At 41.8% G+C, this 15689-nt stretch overlaps 1 long non-coding RNA gene across 1 annotated transcript; it reads left to right on the top strand.

Moving 5' to 3' along the window:
• The first annotated feature begins 904 nt into the window (after positions 1-904).
• Positions 905-1408, top strand: LOC133923445 (uncharacterized). The gene is made up of 2 exons (XR_009910626.1): positions 905-1081; positions 1177-1408. It is a non-coding gene; the product is annotated as an uncharacterized LOC133923445 (long non-coding RNA).
• Positions 1409-15689: the final 14281 nt, after the last annotated feature.

The following is a 15689-nucleotide window of genomic DNA, read 5'->3' as shown; positions in this document are numbered from 1 at the left end:
CCAACAAACAAGAGTCACATAGGGATGTGATTAGCAAGGCATTGCTTACCTATGTCACTAAGTTTCTAGCAGTGATGCCAAAGCTCACTAGAACTTAGTTGAATATGGATCTTGATCCTCTATATGTTGTTAGAGGGAAAACACATATAGTGGAGTATCTTTTGTTAAATTGTTTAATAGAAGATTCACATAGGCATAGTGCTGAACCTGCATTCTCTGTTGTAGATTATGGCACCGGCCGCTAGTAACACTTTCAGTTTTAATTTGCGATCGATTCTTGAAAAAGAGAAGCTTTCTGGAACAAACTTTATTGATTGGTATAGAAATCTGAGAATTGTTCTCAAACAAGAGAAAAAGGAATATGTTCTAGAGGTCCCCTATCCTGATGAACCAGCTAATAATGCTCCTGCCACGGATCGGAGGGCTTATGAGAAGCACACCAACGATTCACTGGATGTTAGCTCCCTCATGCTTGCCTGTATGTCCTCTGAGCTTCAGAAGCAATATGAGAACAGGGATGCCCATGATATGATTGTGGGACTCCGAGGCATGTTTGAGAACCAAGCTCGGGCCGAGAGGTACAACACCTCAAAGTCCTTGTTTGCGTGCAGGTTAACAGAAGGCAGTCCAGTCAGTCCTCATGTGATCAAAATGATTGGTTACATTGAGAGCCTGGAAAAACTTGGTTTTCCCCTTAGCCCTGAGTTGGCTACGGATGTAATTCTCCAGTCGCTCCCTGCGAGCTTCGAGCCGTTCATTTTGAACTTTCATATGAACAGCATGGAGAAAAGCATGGCTGAATTGCATGGGATGCTAAAAACTGCTGAGGAAAGCATTAAGAAGAGCTCTAGTCATGTGATGATGGTTCAAAAGGATAGCAAGAAGAGAAAGTGCAAGGGCAAGGCTAAAACTTCGGATGAGATCTCGAGTTCTAAGCCTAAACCTGTTGGAAAGCCCAAGGCTAGCCCTGCCGCTTCTGACACTTGCCACCACTGCCATAAGACTGGTCATTGGCGGAGGAACTGCAAATTGTACTTGGAAGAACTCAAAAAGAAGAAGGGAAGTAAGACTTCCTCTTCAGGTATAAATGTTATTGAAATTAATCTTGCTACTCGTCCTGATGATTCATGGGTATTTGATACCGGATCAATGATTCATACTTGCAAATCGTTGCAGGGACTGAAAAGGACTAGGAAGTGTGCAAGAGGCGAATTGGATGCTCGCGTCAGCAATGGTGCAAAAGTTGCTGTGTTGGCCGTTGGCGTTTACTCCTTATCGCTACCCTCAGGATTAGTTTTGGAATTAAATAATTGTTATTATATTCCTGCCTTGGGCAAAAACATTATCTCTTCTTCATGTTTGGAAGAAGATGGTTATGAATTCATAATAAAGAACAAGTGTTGTTCGATATTTTTGAATGGTATGCTCTATGGTAATTGTCCATTAGTAAATAGATTATATATATTGGATCTTGAGGATATAACTATTTATAACATTGATACAAAGAAGCCTCGGCTTGATGATTTGAATCCCACTTTTGTTTGGCATTGTCGATTAGGTCATATAAATGAGAAGCGTATGCAGAAGCTCCATAAAGATGGTCTTCTACATTCATTTGATTTCGAATCATTTGATACATGCGAGTCTTGTTTACTTGGCAAGATGACTAAGACGCCTTTCACTGGTCGAAGTGAGAGGACAAATGAATTATTGGCCCTAGTACATACAGATGTATGTGGACCGATGAGTTCTACAGCTAGAGGTGGTTTTCAGTATTTCATTACTTTCACCGATGACTTTAGTAGATATGGTTACATCTACCTAATGAGGCACAAGTCTGAATCCTTTGAAAAGTTCAAGGAGTTTCAGAATGAAGTACAAAATCATATAGGCAAGACAATTAAATTTCTGCGATCAGATCGTGGAGGTGAATATTTGAGCCATGAATTTGGTGATCATCTAAGGCAATGTGGAATCGTTCCACAATTGACTCCACCGGGTACGCCACAATGGAATGGGGTGTCCGAGCGGAGGAACCGAACTTTGTTAGACATGGTCCAGTCGATGATGAGCCAATCTGATCTTCCATTGTCCTTATGGGGATACGCTCTAGAAACTGCTGCTTTCATGTTAAACAGGGTTCCATCTAAGGCTGTAGAGAGGACACCATATGAGATATGGACCGGGAAGCGTCCCGGATTGTCTTTCCTTAAGATATGGGGTTGTGAGGCATATGTAAAACGTTTGTCGTCTGATAAGCTCACTCCCAAATCTGATAAATGCTTCCTTGTGGGGTATCCTAGGGAAACCAAAGGATATTATTTCTATAACCGGGAAGAAGGCAAAGTGTTTGTCGCCCGGAATGGTGTCTTTCTTGAGAAAGAGTTTCTCGTGAAGAGAGTTAGTGGGAGCACGGTGCAACTCGAAGAAATTCGGGAACCACTTGGAAGTGTTTCAGCTCCTATTGAACCACAACTCGGTATGCAAGATGTTGCAGAACCTGTTGTCGAGACACCAGCCCCACGTCGGTCGGAAAGGTTCAGTCGTGCACCCGAGCGGTTTATGTTCCTAACCACGGAGCAGCGCGACATATTATTGTTGGACAATGATGAACCTAAGACTTACTCGGAAGCAATGGTGGGACCAGACTCTGAAAAATAGCTTGGAGCCATGAGATCCGAGTTAGAATCCATGCGAGAAAACCAAGTTTGGAACTTGGTCGATCCACCTGATGGTGTAAAAACTATCGAGTGTAAATGGATTTTTAAGAAAAAGATAGACGTTGATGGAAATGTTCACATCTATAAGGCACGATTGGTGGCGAAAGGTTTCAGGCAAATTCAAGGTGTTGATTATGATGAAACGTTTTCGCCCGTCGCAATGCTAAAGTCTATTCGGATTCTCCTAGCAATTGCTGCATATTTCGACTATGAGATATGGCAAATGAATGTCAAAACGGCTTTCGTTAATGGAAACCAAAGTGAGGATGTGTACATGACACAGCCTGAAGGTTTTGTCAATCCGAAAAATGCTGGGAAGATTTGCATGCTGCAAAAGTCCATCTATGGACTAAAGCAAGCTTCTCGGAGTTGGAATCTTCGTTTTGATGAAGTGATCAAAGGGTTTGGTTTCATCAAGAATGAAGAAGAGCCTTGTGTTTACAAAAGGACTAGTGGGAGCGCACTTGTGTTTCTGGTCTTATATGTGGATGACATATTATTGATCGGAAATAATATTCCAATGCTCGATGCTGTCAAATCTTCATTGCAAAAGAGTTTTTCAATGAAATATTTAGGAGAGGCAGCATACATATTGGGCATAAAGATCTATAGAGATAGGTCGAAAAGGCTAATCGGATTAAGCCAGAGCACGTACATTGACAGGGTATTGAATCGGTTCAATATGTAGGATTCCAAGAAAGGTTTCTTGCCAATGTCACATGGCATCACTCTCAGCAAGAATCAATGTCCTTTGACATCTGATGAGCTCGAGAGGATGAGTGCGATCCTGTATGCTTCTGCTATCGGGTCCATCATGTATGCTATGTTTTGTACACGCCCAGATATCTCCTATGCTCTAAGTGTTACGAGCAGATATCAATCGAACCCAGGTGAATGTCACTGGGCTATAGTAAAGAGTATCCTCAAGTACATGAGAAGAACTAAGGATATGTTCCTAGTCTATGGAGGTGAGGAGGAGCTCGTTGTAAATGGTTACACCGATGCTAGCTTCCAAACCGACAAGGACGACTCGAGATCGCAGTCTGGTTTTGTGTTTGCCTTAATGGAGGTGCGGTGAGTTGGAAGAGTTCCAAGCAAGAAACGGTTGCTGATTCCACGACGGAGGCCGAGTATATCGCAGCTTCGGAAGCTGCAAAAGAGGCTGTTTGGATCAGAAAATTTGTTTCTGAGTTGGGTGTGGTCCCTAGTGCGTCCAGTCCAATGGACCTCTATTGTGACAATAGTGGTGCCATTGCACAAGCCAAGGAGCCTAGGTCGCACCAGAAGTCCAAGCACATACTTCGGCGCTATCACTTCATTCGAGAGATTATTGATAGAGGTGATGTAAAAATATGCAAGGTGCACACGGATTCGAATATTGTTGATCTATTGACGAAGCCTCTCTCACAGCCCAAGCATGAGGCACACTTGAGCTCTATGGGTATTAGATACTTGCGGGATAGACTCTAGAGCATGTGAGAGAATGTGTTCTGTCTATGCTAATGTACTTTTGGATAATTGTTATCTGGTTCCGTGAATAATTATCATTTACATTGATCAGCAAGTATGTGACTTGTTTGTGAAACTCTTTATTTTTATGATGTTATTCTAAATAGTCCCTGATCTCATATCATTGTGTGGGACAATAATGATTTATAGATTAGCACATTTGACTGAATGATGATCATGTTTCACGGATCATAGATATGGAGATATCAAATCAGTAATGTGGACACATGTTAGAGAACATGATGTTGGATAGACCCACCCTGAGATACTGCTGGGAATGTTATTTTTCATGTGCCATCAGTTGTTATATCAAATGGTGTACTTACAGAATCCTTTGACCTGAGATCATCATTGATTCCAGAATATGTAGTAACACACTTAGGGGCTTCCAAACGCTATTCCGTAACTGGGTAGTTATAAAGGTTGCTTTCGGGTATGTTATGAAACATATCATGGGATGTGAGTGATCAAGATGGAATTTACCCCTCCTAAATAACGGGAGAGATATCTCTGAGCCCCTCGAGGTAGTTGGATTGGAAAGTGCATGGCCATGCCAATGTGATTAAAGAGATAATCATGGTGAATCCACTACTTCATTGAGTGAATGGTCGAGCTATCACAAGGGTGGCACGAATCTCACCTTGAGCTTGACTGGTATCGTGTGGTAAAGGGATTGGTGCATGAGTATATCAAGGTTCAGCCGATATGATCTTTGTGTGCATTCGGGAGTCAATATGTCTTGCTAGGTACCGCTATTGACTTGCAATTTGGAAAAGGGTTTCCAGATAGCGGCCGTTTACACATGAACCTAACGGGTCACACACTTAAGGGGATGGAATATAAAACTTATACTGACTCTAGTGCAAGTGAGAGATTGTTGGTGATATGCCCTAGAGGCGATCGAGTTTGCGGATTGGATTTGCTAATGGGCTTTAATGTTGATTAAAGGACCATTAGGGTTTAGAGTCATAATGGGCTTTAATGTTGATTAAAGGACCATTAGGGTTTAGAGTCATAATGGGCTTTAATGTTGATTAAAGGCCCATTAGCGTGCTCTATATAAGAATAGGCAGGGGCCAAGGCGCATAGAGTTTTTTCTGAAAAACAGATCTTGCCACCAAAACCCTGGCCGCCTCCTATTCCCGAACTCCCTTCGAAACCCTAGCCGGGCGCGCGGTGCTAGCACACCGGCGCACGGCGATTCCATCCTTGTACATGTGGATACCGTAGAGGCGCTGCTACTATTGCGGTGCTGATCTGCTCGGGAGTACTCGGGACGTGCTTGGGGTACTCGGGACGTGCTCGGGGGTGCTCGGGACGTGCTCAGGGTACTCGGGACGTGCTCGGGGGTGCTTGGATCGTGCTCGGGGGTACTCGGGACGTGCTCGGAGATACTCGGGTTGCGCTCGGGAGTACTCGGGACGTACTCGCGAGTACTCGGAAGGTGCTCGGGACGTGCTCGGGACGAGGTTGACGATCGACTACTTGACGCGCACGACGTTGGATTGGTTTGCTCCAACTCTTCTTCCGCTGCACTGCTCGTCAAGTGGTAACGATTCATGATCCCCTACTCGCATGGCTTCCTGGTTGAATGTGGTAGAGAAAATTTATTTTGTGCTAGCGTAGCCTACCCGTTCCCCAACAATGATAACCCCCTTCTCTGCCGGTCCACTGAGCCGGCACTGATAGAAATCGACTATTATTTCCCGTTGCCCACTGTCGGCTCCAAAACTGGCAGGAAGGGGGTTTTGGAGCTTGCAATGAAGGGGTTTTCTATAGTAGTGAAAAGCCTTCTTGGAGAGGTCAACCGCGTTCGGCACAGTTGATAACCACAGAGTAGTGGTGTAGTGGTTGTGAGAGTTTCTTGATGTATTCTGGTCAGAGCCTTTGGATCATCAATATTGAAATTCCACCAAATTGACTTATCATATTACCTTTCGGAAGATCGGGCAATCCATCCATCAAGTGGTACCAGAGCTTTGGTTGCCTGTTAGGTAATCTCATTTATTCCCCTTTGTTTAGTCACATTCCATCACCGTCCAGAAAATTGCCACACAAAAAGATTTAGATCTTAGTTCATCCACTATCCAAAACACTTTGAGCCTTTCACAATTTTGATTTCAGTTTTTTCATTGTTGAATTTGAGTCCATCATTAGTGTCTTTGTTGCTAGTATATTTATTGTCTTCGTGGTTCTAAGTCTGCAAGTTTCTACCACCAATTCAGAGTTTAAGTCAATTTGGACTAGAATTCAATTCGGAGTTAGACTAACAATCCCACATCTGTACAGTCATATTTCTCACATCCGAACTCAGTTCGAGTTGGTTAAGTATAGATTGGAAAGCTTACGTTGCATTCTTTATAACCAATCTGGTCCCATTAATAGATTCATCGTGAGCGCTTTTCAATCATCAAAACAAACCGACACTATTAGCAGTTAGAGATATAGTCAGATTTTCCTTCCTAGTTTACTTTGCTATGCATATTTTAGACTTGGGAAGCTTTGCCAACAATTGTTTGGATAAGTTGCTTGCTGAATAGGTACTGATTAGCTAGAAGCTTTGGTAGCTTATAATTTTGTTGCAGCCAAAGTAATATTTATTGAGTTGTTATCATTTGTTGCTATAGTTTATAAAATAGATAAAAGAAGAAGCAAAGTGCGCCAAAAGAAAGAGTGCAAAAAATCAGAAGAAAAAGAAGAAAGAGAATTCAGTTTGCATTGTGAATTTGTTCCGTTGTGCATGTCGGGTATTTTCAGCTTGCTTAAGCTTGTTCTAGGCACATGCTTGAGCCAGAACTATTACGAGTACCATGTACTGTTATTAAGCTTTGCTAATCTAAATTCATTATTTATATTCCTTGCTAATAAATAGTGCATGTTCGAGCTCCACCTTCTCTTGATCAGAACAAGTTTTCCCTTGCAACCGCCTCGCTCACACCCAATAAGATATCACGAACCAGCCACCGGTGTGCCACCTGTTTTGATTGGTATGAACACTTGCAAGAGCATGGTAACATGCTTGAGAGTGTGTGATTCTACCTCCACCTCCACCACCTAGTAGTTGATAGGGATAATAAATTTTTGTTGCCTTCTGTTTGTTACTAACCATGGCAGGTACAACATTTAAGGAGGAGAGGAGGGATTTCATGACGAGTCAAATACAGAAATTGGATAAGTTGCTTCAGAACATGACAACTAACATTGAAATAAAAGAGATGCCAGTGAGTTCCACCGCCAATGCCTTATCTTTTCCTATGGTTCAAGCTAACCTTTCTTATCTGAATAGTTTAGAGGAGAAATTAAAACTTAATTGTTACTTGGCATGCTTGTCACAAAATATTTTTTTCATGTTATTGGTAAGCATAATGATAAATAAGAGTATATGGTGCATCAAGTTTATATTTGTTCAAATCTAAAAACTCCTACTATTATGCTACAAAATAATTATTTATAGGACTGCAGTAGAACTATTAACTTCATGTCAAGTTTCTCTAGTTCTATTTGCAACCTACATACTAGTTCTCAAGAATGATAGCATTGTTGGCTACTACCATATACCCATCAAGTGCTACCATACACCAAAACCATCACCTTTCTTTGTACATAAGATGCAAATTCATACCAGGTTGCCATACAATACCATATCTTTTAAAAAGGGGAGCAAGAAATGGCACATGCATACATTGTACCAATGCTGTCTATTATGGAAAATTATGATCAAGTACAGAGCACTAAAATTGTTTGATAGAGAACTTATGATATTACATAATCAGAGTTCCTTGCACATTTTGCTTTGTGTAGAAATTTATGGGCAAGATAATGCTATACATAATTTTACCCGTGTGTCCAAACCTAGGATGATTTGTTGTAAAGAAGGGGAGGATGATGAGACCATGCTACATTTGGATACGACAACTGATCACGAGGAATGACAGGTGAATTTGTTTATGAAGTTTTATTTATGTTGGATGAGAATATGCTACTTCCTAATATTGGTGAATTATATATTTTAAGATTATTATCCTCATCAAACTTGGTTCCAAAATCAAAAAGCTTCTCCAACCTTTTACAAGCCATCAAATCACCTCCAAGACAAGCCAATAAGATTACAATCCATGCCCTACTCGGATTCGAAATCAGAAGCAAATTCGGAGTCTGCAGATAGGCCTGCATAAAAGTATTAATAATTCTTCCATCCGAAATCCAATGGAGATTTGTGAGCACAATTTGGAAAGAGGACTTCATCTACGTCCAATAGATTTAGTCCTACCTCAAAACTCGTTAGGGAAGTGGGAATAAAAATTGCAAGAAGTCAGCTCAGCCACATAATTTGATTCGGATACAAATAGACAAACGTGTGGCAATCGGATCATATCTGTCTCATACGAAATGCTACGAAGGTAACTAAATATAGCTTGAAAGAATACGAGATGATATTTCCAACGGATTCGGCTCCACTACAAATTTTGTTTTGTGGACGCCGCAACCGTCTAGGAGAGGCATGGTGTCATCTTGTATATATAGTTAGCCATAGGCACCTGAACAATTCAAGTTTTACTTAGATTGTTCTGTTTCAGATAGTTTTGCTGCTTGTTTGGTTTATGGAACCCCAACTCGTGTTCTTCATTGGTAATTAGCAATATTCAAACTGGATCTAATCTATCATGTTTTGCTTGTGTTCTTGATTCACTTGCAATAAAAGCCTTATTGGCAAGGTCAACAACATTCAACACGGTTTATAACCATGAAGTAGTGGTGTTGTGGTTGCGAGAGTTCTCGATCTGTTTTGGTAAGAGCCTTTGGATCATCAACGTTGAAGCTCCACCAAATCGACTTATCATGTTACCTTTCGAAAGATTGGGCAATCCTCCCATCATAGGATATATGAGAAATCTTAGTTCCTAGTTTATGCAAGTTTAATTTGTGTAGATAATAATTAAAAGAGTTTTCCCTTTAGGATAAATAGTAGCTCAATTAGATGATTAAATACATGTTAATTAGGTAAAATAAAAGATAAATAGGAGTTAGGGAATATGACACAGATGCACCCAATATTGTACAATCATCACATAAATCATACCTCACGTTTCTAATTCACATAGCATTAGATAGAAATAGAGCATATACTACTAGATCCGCTAGACCCATTCTCCCTAGTGTTCATTCCCCATTAGAAATTCGTGTAGATGCTTTCCCAATCAAGCACTTATCGATGTTCACTTGCATAGATTATAAGAAGAAGTGTTCCAAGAAGACCCCGAGGATCGGACTATGAAGAAGAAGCAGACGAGGACAACAATGAAGGGAAGTACGACACCGTTGATCATATTGCACCTATGTTTTTCAACACAACCAGTAGAGCCTTGTTTTTAAAATATAGTAATATGCATGCTTAAGTTATTAACTAATTCAAATGTTGAGATGGTTATGACCTAACTTGTTATAGACATGCTGTGTTATTTATTACCTTTTTTCCTTTGAAATCCTAGAAGGTCCCCAATATCAACTATATTGATTGTTTGGATTATTGCTTGCCTACTAGCATGCTTAGGACTGCTCTGCTTAAACAAAGGAACCAGGAGTTAGATATGCAACAACAATCCAAGCGCATACCCAGATATAATCTAAGTCATTATAACCTGGATCATGCTTTTTCAAAATGTGTGAAATGTGGTGTGTGTCCTTGGTGGTGTGAGTGAGTGTGTTAATAAAGAAACCCAAAAGATGTTTTGGTAGGGTTGAGTATGATGAGCAAGATGCGAGGAGACACTCACCTCGATCGCATAAGGACCGGTTCATTTTGACATCTCACCTAGCGACCATCTGTACAGCCACATGTTTTAGAGAATGGGTAAAGCATTTGGCAACTCACCTTTTGGCCTTTCCGAAGGACTGCCTAAAAGGAAGGCATTGCAGTGGGAGCCAGGAGAAGACTCGAGTCATCCATCGGGAGGTGTGAGGTTTGGCTGGAGGCTGTTACATGGATATGCCCTGAGAGGCCTTGGCACTGAGCAACTTACTTGAAAGCCAAAAGCCCCTGGTCATTGATTTCCCATAGGTGGGAATTTGGATGGCTCAATTGGTGAGTAGCCTCATTATTCCACTCCACTGATAATCCCAGTTAGAGGTTGGGAATAACATGTGGCTAAAGTTGTACACCTTTGCAGAGTGAAAAATTATTCGAATAGTCATGTCCATGGTCAAGAAAAAGGCTATGGTGTGGTCTCTAAATGATTAGCTCTATGGTGTGAGTATTTCTTGATGTGTGAGTAGGCAGTGTTCCTGTATTTTGGAAATACAAGTTTGAGCCTTGAGTTGGCATTGATGTGGTGTCCACCAACTTCAATACTTGAGAACTGATGAGACGGATTGCATCTCCCCCAAGGCCAACAACCCCATAGTCTTAAACTCAACTCTGTTTTTCACAACTATTTTGAAAGAGGCTTTGCAAAACTAAACCCCTACAACAAAAATTGGCCTTCCGTAAAACCTAAAGACTCTATAGCCTTTTCCTTGCTCTACCCCTATGCATCTACTTTTCCCCTTGAGGTAGGACTGTCTTAGTACCTTATGTACTCAGTCTTGCTTTGTTAAACTTTAGTTGAAGATCCCGAGAAAGACTATGTCAATGGCGATGAAGAGTAGAAGACTAAGGTTTCTTCCACACCCAAGTTGCATGTAGGGCTTGGGATCTACCCGTTAAGTTCCACTACATCGTAAAGTTTTAATTTAGGTAATATTCGAAGTACGTCTGTCATATCCATTTTTGTTGAAATTGTGCATATCAGCTACTTATCTAGGGACTGATATTGTTTGCACAGGGAGACCCAAAGGTGTGGTCTGACACATACATGTTGTTGAATCGTTGTTGTTGAATAAGTTTCGTCTAATGATCCTAATTAAGATTCGTACATGTATGCAAAACTGGTGGTCTGTATATAATTTAAATTAATTGGCCCAAGCCATTGTCTGAACAAGAATGTACTCATCCAAACTTTTTGAGATTCTCAATGGAACCTGCATAGGCTTTTGGTCATATTTATTTGTATAATGAGATATAATATATTATAGCTTTATTTAGCATTATCATGAATAATAGAAAATTACCATATCAAGGTACCCCAGGGTGTCCTATAATTCTCGAAGCATATCTTTATCTCTGGGAAGGTGATCCCTGGAAAAAAAACAAAACTACCTGCGGGTGTCCAAGGCGCCCTGTAACTGGGAACGTCTATCTTCAAGAATAGGAAGGAAGAGTCCAAAGGACTATGATACACCCATATATATATACGGAGCCATGGGGCCTTACGGAGGAGAGAGTTCCACAAGCCACTACAAGTCATTGGAAGTCCATACAAGACAAGTGAAGCCAAGGAAGAAGTTATCGACTAGGTTTAGATCCATCTAGGTTAGCTACACCCCCTTGTAACAGGCTCATATCAATTCAAGACAAACAGAAGGTCCAAACCTGTCTAAAAAACCCTGTGTGTTCCTCTTGTGATTCATCTACTCGAAGCATCCACCTATTCTTCAACAAGTTCATTAGATCAGTGGTTTACCAATCGCTGACAGTTGGCACCGTATGTGGGTATCCTGACAAAAGGAAGAGTCTACACATGACATACGTTGACATCACCCAAAGTTTTGCTGAAAACTAGTTTTTCAGATAATGGGTTCTATGAAAACTTTACCTCTCTTCCCAATGGTGATTGATTGGGTAGATTTCAGCGACTATTCTAGCAATGAGATAAGTCGATTTATGGATCAATACACCAAAAGTTACGGCATTGAGTTCAAACAACTCAGCTGCTAAGACAACTGTGAATTTCTGATTCATAGCAAATCGGGATCAATCCTCTCATCTTCTGACAATATCTATTGTCTTGTCAATATACCAAGCCAGAGTAATCCAATGAAGCATATCCATGATGGATATAAATACCTCCTCTAGAAGGGATTACCCCCAAGAAGTTTTCGCTATTGGAAATAGGGTGATGATCTAGGTCATCATGATGACATTCCTGCAAACGCTTGATGTCCTCCGACCCCAGCGGTGCATAATGGTCGGTCACACCCGCGGATACACCACCTTCTGCCCTTGTCGAGGCTCTGATCATACAGTCTCCCAATTATCAACAAGGGGTTGTCTGCCCGCAACTGCTAAGAGGACCCTCCTTCTACAAGAGGCCCTCATGCGCCTTCCAACCATAGATCTAACTACCCCAGTTAGTAAGGATTGGTTGAACTTGGCGGTCAACTTAGCAATGGAGATCATGCTCCAGGCCGAGAACTCCCATCCAGCCCTAGCCTGAAATAGTACTAATCATGGCAGGACAGACAATCCCCGGTCGCAAGACGTGTCAGACCCAAATAAGGTGTAACCCAAAGAATAAGGCTTCCTTGGATGAAAATATGTCAAATAACCACTGTCGGACGTCACTAGTCAAGGGTCATCCGATCAATGACTTGCATCAGGTCAACAACAACTAGCGAAGATGTCAGGGGGGGGGGGGCTTCTGAGGAGGCTTCTTCTACCTCTAAGCGATCTGATCGAGAAACGTTCTAACATCGACCAAATCAGGACCAATCCCTGATCGTCGTGGGAAAGACTCGCGGAGGTGGTGGAACCAAGATAGGTGCCATCAATGGTTGTCTGGCCTTCTCTCTAGATCTAAAAAAGCTGGCCAGCAAGATTCCGCCTCGGGATGATCGAGAAATACAATGGAAGTAGAAACCCCATTGAGTTCCACCAGATCTACACCATGGCCATCCAAGTAGCTTGCGTGAGTTTGTGTGATACTTCAGCAATACCTGGAACAACATCCCTAAGATCAGCGACTACAACATCATCTAAGCATTCACTCAAGGGTTTAAGAGCCAGCGTTGTGTTGAAGACATCACCAGAAAAGAACCAAAAATGATTAAGAAGATCATACAGATTGTCGATAATCTGCCAGGGACAAGGATGTGCTCCTCTACATTAAGGAAAAAACTCAGGGTATCAAGCGTCCCCAACCTGGGCTCGATGACGATAAGGTCCAAAGCAAACGTAAAAGGAACACCACAGGATGTATGGGCAAGAAAGATAAATTTGACAAAGTATTTAAAGATATGCCCATCATTTGTCCTGACCAGCTTTCGATCCTTCCTGGTGCAGAGGCTTTACACCAGGCTTTGACGAACCAAATGGAAAGCCCTAGTGCGATTTCCACTAAACCGACAATTACAACATTTATGAGTGCTGCCTCTGGAAAAAGTTGGTCAAGGCGGAAGTAAGAAAAGTGACCAAGAGAAAGAAGGTCCAGGTCACAACCCAAAGCAAGAACTCTGACTTGGATGGACACGAGGAAGACACAGACACAATATCTTTTGAACTAGGAGAGAGGACGATCGACCACATGTTCGGTGGTTCTATATTCTACGAGTCCAAGAGGTAGTACAAGACATTGGCCCAAGAAGTCCTAGCCACCATTCCCAAGGGTCATCAAGTTGTGAAGTAGTCAAACACCGAAATCTCCTTCAGCTAGGAACACTTCCCAGATAACTTCGTACGACCAAGCCGCTTCCCGATAGTGGTTGAGCCTACAATAAATAACTACAGGGTTACCTGGGTCCTTATGGATGGAGGGAGTTCCCTGAACATCCTCTTCACTAACGCACTCAGAGGAATGCAGATCTCCCAATCTGTGATCAATCCGATCACACAAGCCTTCAACGATATAGTGCCCAGATCTCTGCCACTCTCATCGGTCAGATATCGCTCCCTGTTACCTTGGAGAAGCATGACAATTTCTAGACATGCTTGGGATCCACAGCGAACTGATTGGGCATAAATTAGCTATCCAGCCCAATGCAAAGCTGATCAAATAGAAACTCCGACAGTTCGCACCTGATTGGAAAGAAGCTTTCAAAGAGGAAATCAAAAGGCTAACCGAGCCAGGCTTTATTCGTGAAGTGGATCACCTCGAGTGGCTCACAAACACTGTTATGGTAAAAAAAAATTAAATGAAAAATAGGGAATGTTTGTCGACTTCATGGATCTCAAGAAAGCTTGCCCCAAGGATGCTTTTCCTATACCACAAATGGATCAGATAGTTGATTCACCTCCGGATGCAACTATCTAAGCCTTCTTCATGCCTATTTCGGTAATCACCAAATCAGTATGAATCTAGAAGATGAGGAGAAAACCTTCTTTATTACCGTGTTTGTGGTCTTTTGCTATGTTAAAATGCCCTTTTGATTGAAGATTGCTGACCCCACATACCAACGAGGAATGCGGATAACACCCCACATACCAACGAGGAATGCGGATAACACTCCATGATTAGATCAGCCAGAACGTAGAGGCCTACCTCAATGATCTTGTAGTCAAAACCAAAAGGAAGGAAGATCTCATCTCTGACTTACAACCTACGCAAGAATTAGGTCATGTTAAACCTGGAGAAGTGCGCATTTGGAATCAACGCGGGTAAATTACTTACATATCTAGTATCTTACAGGAGAATAGAAGTCAATCCCGAAAACATCAAAGCTATTGAAAACATGCAACCCCCTAAGTGAGTGCAAGAAGTTTAGAGAGTAACCTGATGCATTGCAGCCCTTAGTTGGTTTATTTCCCAACGCGGAGATCGAGGACTTCCCTACTTCAAGCTATTAAGAGAACACACCAAGTTTGAGTGGTCAAAATAAATAGATGGGGCATTCAACAATTAAAGAGGTATCTTTCTCCCTCCCCCTGTGCAAGTCGCTCCCAACCCTAATGAAGATTTACTCTTATACATCATGGCCAGACCATGAGCTGTAAGTGGTGGTATTGGTGGTGGAAAGGGAAGAACAAAACAAATGAGAGAAAAACTAGGGACCGGTGTACTACATAAGTGAAGTGCTCTACGGTACTTAAAAAACCCTATTCATAGGTGCAGAAGCTGTTATATGCAATGTTGTTGGCCTCTTGTAAGTTATAACAATACTTTCAGGCTCAGAAGATCATAATACCATCAATATTCCCACTTGGTGAGATCCTGCACAACAGAGATGTAATTGGACGAATTGCCAAGCGGCTAGTTGATGTCTTTTTCGTGCCTCGAATATCAATCAAGTCAAAAGCATTTACTGACTTTGTGACTGAATGGATAGAACCAGATGAACACTAGGATCGCTGCAGCAACCTATCAGATGTATGGACTTTATTTTTTGGTGGATCACTCACACTTCAAAGTGTGAAGGCTTGGATTATACTGATCTCTCCAACAGGAGAAAGCGTGCAATACAATTTGCACATCGATTTTATGGCTACGAATAATGTAGTCGAATATGAGGGTCTACTCACCGGACTCTCAGTAGCTTCGGATCTTGGCATCTACTGCCTGCTAGTTAAAGGGGATTCACAATTGGTGGTGAAGCTAGTTAGCAAGGAGTATCAATATCGAGACCGGTCTAAGGGGACTAACTAATTTCATT

This window comes from Phragmites australis, chromosome 7 (genome assembly GCF_958298935.1).
Source record: "Phragmites australis chromosome 7, lpPhrAust1.1, whole genome shotgun sequence".
In the NCBI taxonomy this organism is placed as follows: domain Eukaryota; kingdom Viridiplantae; phylum Streptophyta; class Magnoliopsida; order Poales; family Poaceae; genus Phragmites; species Phragmites australis.
Note: the sequence above shows the minus strand (reverse complement) of the source record. Positions and strands in the feature narration are given on the sequence as shown.